This window comes from Drosophila virilis, chromosome 2 (genome assembly GCF_030788295.1).
Source record: "Drosophila virilis strain 15010-1051.87 chromosome 2, Dvir_AGI_RSII-ME, whole genome shotgun sequence".
Lineage (NCBI taxonomy): Eukaryota > Metazoa > Arthropoda > Insecta > Diptera > Drosophilidae > Drosophila > Drosophila virilis.
The window spans coordinates 33,928,858-33,941,254 of NC_091544.1; the positions used below are offsets into that span (position 1 = coordinate 33,928,858).

The 12,397-nt window shown below is 35.1% G+C and overlaps 1 long non-coding RNA gene across 1 annotated transcript; it reads right to left on the reverse strand.

Moving 5' to 3' along the window:
- Positions 1 to 6,842: 6,842 nt before the first annotated feature.
- LOC116650396 (uncharacterized) lies at positions 6,843 to 10,617 on the reverse strand. The gene is made up of 3 exons (XR_004303356.2): positions 10,535 to 10,617; positions 7,941 to 8,057; positions 6,843 to 7,440 (listed from the first exon to the last, which is right to left on the reverse strand). It is a non-coding gene; the product is annotated as an uncharacterized lncRNA (long non-coding RNA).
- Between the last annotated feature and the right edge of the window lie 1,780 nt (positions 10,618 to 12,397).

The window sequence follows — 12,397 nt, forward strand, 5'->3', positions numbered from 1 at the left end:
GTCGGTGCTTTATTTAAAAAGCTTTTATAAATTGTGCAGTGTTATCTGTTGTGCAGCGTAAGTCTGTTAATTATTGCATTTATAAGACGCGTCGTCAGTTCCGTGTTGTTGTTATTGCCTGTTTTGATTATTTTGCTTTGGTGCTCCCCTGTGCATACACTTGTTTATGCACTTGTTTCTGCTTGTGCATCGCGGTCTCTCAAATTTTTTCTATTGCTTTTCGCTCGAAACAATTTGTTTGTGTACGAATAATTGTTTTTTGAGTGCTTACTTGCTCTATCTTGTGCACCGTTTTCGTTTTGCTCTACGCTCTCGCAACTTGCATACGCATTTCTTAATTATATTGTGCTGTGTGAGAATATGATGCATGCTAAATGTGCAGGTCTCACTGGGCGTGATTGCGACAAGATCGCTGCAATTGCCAAGAAGGGCTGCGGCGGCTTGCGTTGGTCGTGCCCAGAATGCATCGACAAGCAAATTGATTTCTCCAGAATGTATAATTCTGTGAGAAATCAATTCTTAAAATTGAATAATGTGGCTAAGCAACTGTCTTGACTCGAGTTTCGAGTTGCTTGGCAAATATAAATTCGAGTCCCCAACCAATCGCCGGTATGAGCCTCAACTTTTGCAATTGCCCCCTACGTCTGGTCAGACACCTACCCCTTTCTTGTTCCTTCCAAGCAACTTGGATGTATCTTTATTGTCTTTATTGCCTTCTCCAAGCGACTGTCCAATTACCCCTGTTTCTACAGGGTACCCCCTGTAGTAGTCTCAGAAGAGCCCGTACCTGATCCCGTCCCAGTTAATCTAACTGCCTCAGCCCCGCCAGCTCCTGGCCGCAAAGGTAAACCTGCGCACAATCTTGCCCAGATTGTTAAAAACAATCATTGTGCCTCTTTAGCTCCTCCAACTCCTGTATTACCTACCGCCCCATTAGCGCCTACTTTAACGGTAGTTACTCTTCGTAGGCAAGTTTTTGTGTCTCGACTTTCGTCGGACACCACTTCTGAGTCGGCAGCCTATATTGCTAGCAAATCTTCTGCTAGCATGTCAATAACCAAATTTAATTTCTCCACCCCTCGTGAAATATCATCATTCAAAATAAATGTTTCACATGATATATTCCCCAATCATTTGTGATCCCAAATTTTGGCCACCACACATGATTGTTCATGAGTTCAAGCCTAAAAAGCGTAACCAGCCTCACTCTCACCCTTCCAGTCCCTTCAATACAGGGTACCATTTCTGCCCCAAGAAACTAGCTTCATCTTCTGACCAAATCTTTATTCATTATCAGAATGTCAGAGGTCTCACTTCAAAGCTAAAAAATCTTTTTATTGCCAGCACTTCCTTCGATTCGGACATAATAGCATTTTCAGAAACATGGTTAAACTCAACCATATCTGATTTTGAGATATTACCGAATAACTTTATTTTGTTTAGAAATGATCGGCCGACTCGAGGTGGTGGGGTGTTAATTGCCGTTAAAGCCACTCTCCAGTCTGAACTATTCTGTTTTAGTACGCCTACTGACGCTGAGATTGTCTCAGAGAAGGTGTCTTTTCCTACACGGAATATCTATGTAACATGCTCTTATGTCCCACCTTCTTCTGATATTCAAGTTTATATGAATCATATTACTTGTATTAAAGAAGTTTCTTCACACGTGCGGGATAATGACCTATTATTGGTGTTGGGTGATTTTAATTTGCCGAACATCTCTTGGTCATTATTCACTGCTGAAAATTATCTAGTGCCCTCAGCACAGCACGATTTTATAGACTGCATGCTTGATCTTTCGATGTTTCAAATCAATTCAATTTCTAATCATTTGAACAGAACACTTGACATTGTATTTGTTAACGACTACCTTATTTCTAATGTGTCTAGATCCCCTCCTTTATCTCTTCCTGAGGATGTCTATCATCCAACTTTAGAGATTACTATGCGAAAATGTAATCCTTTCATTTCGTGCTCATCAGCCAATAAGCCCCGCTGTTGCTTCCGCAAGGAAATTAATCTTTGCTGAATCAGCTTATTTATGCAACCGATTGGTCTTTCTTATATGACTCGGTTGATATGAATACTGCCATTAATTTTTTTATATCACCCTAAACTCCTTCTTAGATGTGTGTATTCCAAGTTTGCCATCTTCTTTCTCTCTTGGGATGGATAAAGCTAGCAATTAAACTGATTCTGCTAACATCTTTGCTAATTTTTTGCAATCAACTTACTCTTCAGTCTGTCCTAATACTAATTCTTACCCTTTTACTATTTCTTCCGCTAGTTCTATACCTCCCCCCATTATTTCACACTCCTCTCTCCTATTAGCTATAAACTCTTTAAAATCTTCCTACTCTCCTGGGCCAGACAATATTCCTAGTTGTCTACTCAAGGAGTGTAGTTCTTCCCTTTTTTATCCATTGCTAAAGCTTTTTAATCTATCCCTTGAAACTTCTGTCTTTCCATCTCTTTGGAAAGAATCTTATATCATTCCTCTTCACAAGAAAGGTGGGAAGTTTGATATACAAAATTACAGGAGCATTGCTAAACTGTCCGCTATTCCCAAATTATTTGAAAAAACAATCACTTCGAATTTGCAGCATTTCTGCAAATCAGTTGTTTCCCCTGTTCAACAAGGATTCGTAAAGAATCGGTCAACTACGTCCAATCTGCTTGAATTTACGTCCTTGGTAAATGATGCTTTCCTTTCGAAAATGCAAACTGATGTCATTTACACTACCTTCAGTAAGGCGTTTTACTCTGTGCACCATGACATTTTACTTTTTACCGAATAGGTTTCCCTCCGTCTCTTTTGCTTTGGATTAATTCTTATTTAAAATGTAGGACCCAAAGAGTAATGCTGAGGCTGACTACCTCTAAACGGGTTTACGTTACTTCTGGTGTTCCTTGGACCTTTACTCTTTACTCTTTTTATAAATGATCTCTCCTCTGTTATATCCATGCCCGTGTACTCATGTATGCATACGATGTCAAACTTTTTCTATCATACACTAGCCCCCTACATCATTCTCGTCTACAAGACGATTTGAACGCTATGCAACTTTGCTGTTCGGCCATTCAAATGCACCTAAATTGTTCAAAGTGTATGTTTATGGCATTTAATCGTACTACACCTTATCTTGTCAGTTATACAATCGACAATATCCCTTTGCAACGTATACTAACAGTTAAGGATCTAGGCGTTATTTTTGATTCTAAACTCTGTTTCAATCTTCACATAGATACCATTGTTATTGAGGCAAAAGGTGTACTTGGATTCATTAAACGATGGTCTAAAGAGCTTAACGATCCTTTTATAACAAAACTTCTGTACATCTCTCTTGTTCGCCCTATCCTCCACAATATAACAATAGCCAGGATCGTATTGAATCTGTTCAGAAGCAATTTCTGCTTTTTGCCTTACGAGGTTTAAATTGAGACCCTAATCTTTGGTTGCCATCTTACTCCAGCAGACTGCTTCTTCGCAACTTTCCGTCGTTAACCAACCGTAGGACGATTCTCGTGGTTGTCCTTCTACATAAGTTGATTATTGGCGACATACATTCTCCTTTTCTGCTAGGGCGTCTTCAATTCTCTGTTCCGGCTAGACCAACCAGAAATTATCGCCCTTTATTCCTATCTAGGTGCACAACAGACTACGCTATGCACAATCCTTTTCGATTAAGATTATTTTTAATTTTACTTGAGATCACTTTTTTCCTACTTACAACATTCTGCTTAGATGTAGGCTCTAATAGCGTCACTGACAAAATTAGCTGTGAAAAGGGGAACAGCTGGCCGGACTGGCAATTAAAACACCTCCATCGGTCGGTGATGCTATTTAGAAAATAGTAATAATAATAATTATATTATCTATTGTATAATCTATTGAATAATGAGGAGAACACTCGTTTTGTCGACCATTAATGAATAAATAAAAAATAATAAAAAGGGGAAAAGCGCACTTTTAAGTTTTGCGCAACCATATATTAACCTCCAAAGTACAATTTCATTTTTTATTGCAGTTGTGTTGTTATTGTATTGTTAACACCCATAATATACGATTGCATCGTTTGTCGCATAAGAAACTTGAAAACTTGTTGACTTGGACATGCAAACGCGACCTATTAAAAATTATAAGGTTAACCTGTTGAATGAGGTAAAATTGATTGTATAAAATATGATTATATTTGTTCAAAAAATTTTGGCTGGTTAGAACCGATTTATAATTGCAGGTCAATTCATACATTTTTTTAATTAGACTTAAAATTTTAATACTAATGTAAAACATACGCATACTTAATATATCAATTTTTATATATATTATTATTTTTGAAATTTATTATACAATAACATTATAGCTAACATCAATTACAAAAGATTCATTTTAATTTACATTTAAATTTAACAATTAAAAGAAAAAAATATTTTAAATGCAAGCAGTATTTTTAGTTTTTAGTTTCAATCACTTTAAATACACAATAGCTTCCGCCAAATCGAAAATTCGATATTTAACATAATCGATAGTTAGCAGCTCTTATTCACTCATCTCGAAATGTGCGTCAATTAGTGACGGTGATGTGCGTCAAATTAGCGGCGGTGACTTAGCGTCGAATTTTGATGCTTGTTATCGGAAAAGTATCGGTCACTTTCAAATGCTTTTATTTATGTTTTTAAGCACGAAACCAAATAAATTTAAATGCAGAATTGTAAAAAATTAAATAATTTACTGCCTATATTAATTTGTTTTTTAATTTTAATTTATAATATGAGTAGACCATGGGGTTGAAATATTAGATTTCCACCATTCCATAAATATCTACAGTTTGCCAAGTAATTGTTTGCATAAGGAAAAAAAGACAACAAATTCATTTTTAAACTAATATTTTACCGAATTAAACTATTTCTTCTTAATTTTTTTTTTTGCATATTATTATTATTCTAAGTATTCTTCATAGATATAAGACACAAACATAACAAAATTCAAAAGGCAAATGTAAAAGAAACAGACAAAACTAAAATGAGGCAATTTTTGCGCTGTCAATTAATTCTTTGCAAAATGCAAACACAATTCGGAATAGAGCCCAATCTACCTAACAGTACTCCAAATTCGAAGAAATTTGAATGCGTGAGTCATTGATATGCAGTGTGCGAACCTTCAAAGCGATTTTGCGTTTTTGATAGTTTACACCTTGCCCAATTAAGAGCTTTTTGCAATGCCTGGTCAACGAGTTAATAAAAATCTAATTCAATTAGTTTATTTCCACTACCACAAGGGGAAATCCGCTAAAGAATTGGCGGAAATGTTCGCAATTAAGCTAAGAACTATTTATAATATTATTAACCGCGCCGAAAATGAAAACAGATTTGAATTAAAGCACTCCGGAGGCAGACCAGCGAAGCTCACTAGACACGATCATGGAAAAATTTTAAAACAGATCAACGATCAACCTCAAACTACCCTCCGACAATTGGCATCGGACTTAAAAAATGACTGCAATAAGACAGTGAGCCACGAGACAGTTCGTAAAGTCCTAAAAGTGCATAAATACTCCTCGCAAATAGCTAGGAAGAAGCCACTACTGTCGGCAGTAAATATTCAGCGGCGGCTTAATTTTTCAATTGCCAATGTCAACAAGCCCGCGGAGTACTGGGATGACGTTATTTTTTGTGACGAGACAAAAATAATGTTATATTATCATGACGGACTCAGCAAAGTTTGGAGAAAGCCCAATGCAGCTCTGGAATCGAAGAATATAATACCAACAGTAAAGTTTGGCAAGCTTTCGGTTATGGTGCTGGTTGCCTGTCTGCCTGCCCGATGCAAATTTGACAAAATTTGAAGTTTTTGGCATTTGTGAATTTCGAACTCTACACACACACATATAAACGCACACGAATGTTTGCGAATGAGCTGACCAAGGGTTTGTCGTGAGGCAGAGATATTTTTATCAATGGGTGCGTAAATTTGGGCGACTGGGACGGTCTTTGTTTTTTTCGGGATTTTTCCATACTTACTGGTGGGATTTCCCAAATCGCTAAAACTCGTATTCATTAAGTTCTTATGTAGAGCTCTGAATATAAGTTTGAGGTAAATCGGACAAGACTTTAAGCTAAACCAAAAAATCTTAGAATCGCACTTTTACCGAGGATGCCTTGATACTGCGAAAAATGTGAATCACGTCCAAATCTTTGACCCCCATTTCCACCAAGAAAGAATACATTTTTGAAAAAGTGTGAAAAAATTTTTCTATACTTGCGGGTGGTATTTCCCGAAACCCCGTAATAACGTGCTCCTTCATTACATATGGTAACTACTGAAAATTTCAGCTTCCTACCTCTTACGGTTTGAACTTTGCGTTGATCGCCAATCCGTTAGTCAGGACAAACCGTTTTACATATAGAGATATATTATATGCAAATATATTATAATATTATATTATATATATTATAATAGTATTCAATGTTATTTAATTGTAAAGAAATTTTATATATATATTTTATTTGCAATTAAATAGCATTGAATGAATATATATATAGGCGTATATATATATATATATATATATATGTGGAGCATCGATTTCGGGGACCCCAAAAAGTTGGGGTTTTCTCTGTGGGGAATCATGATGGAGCCTCTAAATTATGCTCTGGGAAAATTTAACGGCCTTCGAAGCATTTTCTCGTGACTTATGAGCAATTTTATATACAACCATTATTTTGGGTACACACCATGAAACGTGCTTTATAAGGGCTTAGTTCTTGAAATACTCTCAGCAAAAAATTTCCGTATAACGTACTTTATATATAAGGTCAGATTTAGGAGCAAAAACGCGGGGTTGCCAGATGCAGAAATTTTTGAATAAGCAACGTCTATTATAAGGACACAGGAACGATGAGATATGGTCCAGTTCACGCCTATAAAACTCAGCAATATTTTATTAAATCTATACATTTTAAATTCAGTGCCAGGCTGGCTTAGTTGAAATTAAACTCAAATACATTTTGAATGCAGTTTCAAATCATCTTAGGTTAAAGTAAAATTAACAATATGAATTTACATTAATGACGTTAATAAATACATTTATAGTATGCATTTTTAACAAATTCCAAATATTCTTAGCATAAATTAATATTAACATAAAAAAAATACGAAAATGTATAGTCAATTTAGTTCTAAATATGGTCAACATATTCATTATTTAATCTATTTGCGGAGTTGATTTTCTTGATTTACCCTTGCGCTGATGGATGGATAGATACCATGTTTTTACTTGCACCGGTGTCGAACATTTTAGATATGTAGAATTATTTATAACTGCGTTGCATTGCTTAAGCGACGGCAATCCTTTTAGAGACAACAGGTCTCCAAAAGGCCGGTATATTTCTTCACGCTCTTCATTCGACCAACGGTTTCTTATGGTTTTCCAAATGATGATCCTGTTAAATAATAAAGTTTAATTTAATTTAGTGTGAAAAAGATTAACGTTTTAGTAGTAAATAAAAATCAATTAGAAGCGTCGCAGTCGGTTGCAACCATCGCAATACTCAATCACAGACCAATAACAGCTTAATACAGCCTACCAGAACAATTTATTAGGTGATATTAATTTTAAACATTCGCCACGCACCCAGTTAAACATCTTCGTCTTCAACTAAAAGTTAGTCAATCTCTTTGATTGTATAAGGTTTGTTATTTAGGACGATTTTTGCGATTTACCACGCCGCAGTGGTCGTCATTATATAATTTTAGCACTTTACTTCTCGTTGATATAACTTTAATGGGCCAGCAAAATATCGCGTTCGTTTGAACAGACGATCGGACATTTCACAAGCACGATATCTCTTTTTACTTTGTCAATGAGGATAAATAGGATAGCCTAAACGCAATGCATGTAAGCACGTGACATAAATATGTAGGTTTGCAATTTAATGCTTACTACTTGGACGCTTTCCTTTTTTATTAGATTTTTCTACAATTTCATCATCGGAAATATTGAAGTCGCTTTCTGATCGCTGTTCAGAATAATCTGATTCCGAATCCTCTAAAGGATCATCTGCAAAATGGATTTCAGGTACAATGTAAAAACATTCACAATAAGCCCGACAAGTAATTATTAGTTAAGTTAAGATATTACATTTTTCACCATAACTACTCTTAGTATCACCCACAAACTTGACGAATCTATGTACTTACTTTCTTCTAACTAATCAAGGGCTACTGTGTTTTCATCCTCAACATTATTTCCCAGAGCTGCCATAAGCATCTGGGATACTTCGGCTATCTCCGCTACTGATACAGGGATTCTGTAGATTTCTTTATGTATATCTTTATGATGATCCATAAAATTGGCAAGCCTATCAATTTGGACATCTTTGACGTTAAGCATCGATGTATAGGTAGCTAAATGCTTTCGAAGCATCGTTCCCCGTAAAGCCCCTGGGCAGCGAGCCCCATATTCCTGGGCAAATTTTTTTAGAATCGGACAAGCCCTTACATATTGCTTTGCTAAGGGCTTGGCGTTAGGCACGCTAAATATGTAATCATTACTTTTTTTAACACCAGCTCTTTTACGATGTTTGAGAATAGTTTCTATACAATACTTGTCAAACGGTGTGAGCAGCACTGGCACAGTTCGATTGAGTTTTCCACGAATAGTCAATCTTGTGTATTTTTGAGCGATTTCTCTAGTTTCTTTCGTGAGACGTTCAAAGTTTTCTTTATCTACATTTTTATTGATGGCGTGCCCTGTTAGATAGTTCTCAATTGTTAGTCTTTCAATTTCACCGACTCTACGGCGGTTAAAAATTTGAAGGCCAATTAGAATGCTTTGTATCAACGATGTCCATGATAAAAAATCAAACTTAATTTTTAGCACACTAAGAGCGCTTTCCGATTTTTTTATCACATAATCAAACAGTTTTTTGATGTCTTCTTTACATGGTAAAATAGTTGGTAGGCCTCTATAAAAAGAGGAATTTCGGTTTCCCTTAGAACAAGAAAATCTTTAATTAATTTTTTTTTTTTGCATGATTTTGTGTTTTAATGCAATGAGTCCACAATATTTTTGCGCACTTTTTAATTAGAGTTGTAAGGTTCGTTGCAACTGAAGGTGCTTTAAAAAACAATGAAGAAGAGTCCCACTGAGCCACTTTTCTGATACAAGATATCATCAAATTCAAATGTTTGGGATTAATGGCGTCTTTAAGTTCCTGTATCTCATTAGATTCTGATTTTTTTATTTCATGTAATAGTCTCCTGAGCAATCTCATGTTTGCTCTGATCATATCGTACTGAAGTTCGCCGTGCTTCATAGATTCTGCGTTTGCGAATAAAACAATCAATTCATCATATATAAGATTTCTGGAAATGGGATCATCATTTAAAACATGCATTATTTTTGTGCACACAACGTCATTTGCACTTTAATGCATGAAGCCGGTTTTGGAGCGACCTTGTTTAAGCAAGTCACGAGTTCCTTTCTTATGATCGCTGCCTTTGCAATTATTAATATGACTCCGTATTGTGCTTTTGGGGAAAAATCCGGAACATCCCTTGCAACATATGAAATCAACCGCTTTGTTTTTAGAGTTTACACGCTTTTGACGGGCACGATTAGTGTTCCGTTATTTAACGATGCATCGATATTATGGATATAATCACCATTTTTCCTAATCTCATCAATAAGTAATCTGCGAGTTTTGTCATTTTTCGACAGGAACAAAAATTTTTGTACTTGCGGCTCATTTTTATGAACACTCTGCAAGTGACGAGCAAATTTTGTTTGCAATTTATTGCAAAATAAGCAAAAATGTTTCTTACAATTTGTTTGGGTTTTCGCAGTTGGAATAATTATATCCCTTACATCACTTAGTGGAGTTTAAATTGTGTAAGAAAAAACTTGTTTAATGTTGGAATTATTTAAAATGCTGGACCGGTTAGTTATATCCGGAGCATAACTGGAATCGAATCCTTGAGTGGAATCTGGACAATTAGTATTAAGCGATTGAAATGAATCGTTTATCGTGGAATGATTTTGATTTTTTGCCGGTGAATCTAAACAATAAGAGCCAAAGTCGTTAACTCCTAAAGATCCAGTATTAGCCGATGCATTTTGAGTTGTGTTTATAAATTGTTCGGATGCATCTATTTGAATATATTTAATAATTAATAGATAAAAGGGAATCTATTTTAATTATTAATGGACGTAATTCAATAATTTAAGTAAATATTTTGTATTCAATATAGTAGCACTAGGAGCAGTGCCATATACATATTTAAGAACATTTATTTTGCTTAACTTTCAGACCTTTAAGGATATGGCATAGTGTATACCTCCACTTCAGTTGCAGTTAATTGGCATTTGCTATGATCATTCGGATGTGTCTCTATTGCATCTTATATTTTAATACAATCATTTTTATATAACGTTAAGCAGCATGAACATTGTTAAAAAAATGTATATCTGTACTGATCATGTTAAGGATTTTATTTATATATATAAAAAAAAATTGTATTTATACTTTTCATTACCTTTGTTAGAAACATATAAATATAAGACGAGCACAAGACAGTTGAAACGAACACAAACTAGCTGGAATGAACACGAATCAGTTAACAAAATATAATTTGAGTAAAATCAAGTATATAAAAATAGCCTCGGTAAATAAATAAAAAAATTAACAAAAACGGTTTAAATAAGTCAGGAGGCATATTGCTTACAAGAGAACGTCACTTGCACTTTTATGCATAGAGCCGGTTTTAGAGCCACCTTGCTTAAGCAAGTCAGGAGTTCCTTTCTTATGATCGCCGCCTATGCAATTATTTATATGACTGTGTATTGTACTTTTGGGGAAAAAATCCAGAACATCCCTTGCAACATATGACAACATATTCGTTTTTAGAGTTAATTCGCTTTAAAATGTCGTTATTTAACGATGCATCGATATTGTCGATTTAATCGCCATTACTCCAAATCTCATTAATAACTACTCTTCGAGTTTTGTAATTTTTCGAGAGGCATAAACACTTTTTTACTTGTGGCTTATTATTATGCAAGTGACGAACGATTTTTGATTGCAATTTATTACAAAACAAGCAAAAAAAAGTTTTCACAATTAGGAATAATCAAATCCCTTATATCACTTAGTGGAGTTACATTGTGTAAGTTAAACTTGGAAGTATATAAGTGCTGGACTGATTAGTTATATCCGGAGTATTGTTGGAATCGACTCCTTGAATAAAATATGGAAAATTACCAAGCGATTTAAATGTATAAAATGCTTATGCTGGGGAACCTAGCCATTTAGAGGCCAGTCTTTGTCTATTATGTTAAGGTATAAGTATTTTATTAATACATTTATTTATTTTACATGTTAATATAAGACGGGCACAAGACACCTGAAACGAACACAAAATGACTGGAACGAACACAAATTAGGTAACAATCCAAAAGGCGAGTATTATCAGTATACAATATTAGCTTTAGTTAAAATACAAATTAGCAAGAACTGTTTGAATACTAAACGAGAAAGAAGGGCTATCTTCGGCACGCCAAAGATCTAATACCCTTGCAGACCCAACCTTTTCATAATGCTCATAGTGCTTTGCCCCTATCTAAGAAGTACCGGGAAAATAGTAAATGCCAAGTTTGGTCAAGATATCTTAATAAACTAACTTTTTTCATACAAAAACTTAATTTTCGACCGATCACTCCTATGACAGCTACATGATATAGCGGTCCGATATTAATAGGATTTTGCACATATATGAGGAGTAAAGTAAAACTAATAAATGCCGAGTTTGGTCAAGATATCTTGAAAAACAAAATGTTTTTTCATACAAAAACTTAATTTTCGACCGATCATTCCTATGGCAGCTATATGATATAGTGGTCCGATATTAATAGGATTTTGCACTTTTATGAGGAGTAAAGTAAAACTAATAAATGCCGAGCTTGGTCAAGATATCTTGAAAAATAAAATGTTTTTTCATACAAAAACTTAATTTTCGACCGATCATTCCTATGGCAGCTATATGATATAGTGGTCCGATATTAATAGGATTTTGCACTTATACGAGAAGTAAAGTAAAACTAATAAATGCCGAGTTTGCTCAAGATATCCTGAAAAACAAAATGTTTTTCATACAAAAACTTTTTTTTCGACCGATCGTTCCTATGGCAGCTATATGATATAGTGGTCCGATCCAGCTGGATCACATATGTGCTGCGTGCAACAGAAAGAGGAAGTTCTGCAAAGTTTCATTAAGATAGCTTTAAGACTGAGGGACTAGTTCGCATAGAAACAGACAGACGGACAGACGGACATGGCTATATCGACTCGGCTGTTTATGCTGATTAAGAATATATATACTTTATGGGGTCGGAGATGTCTC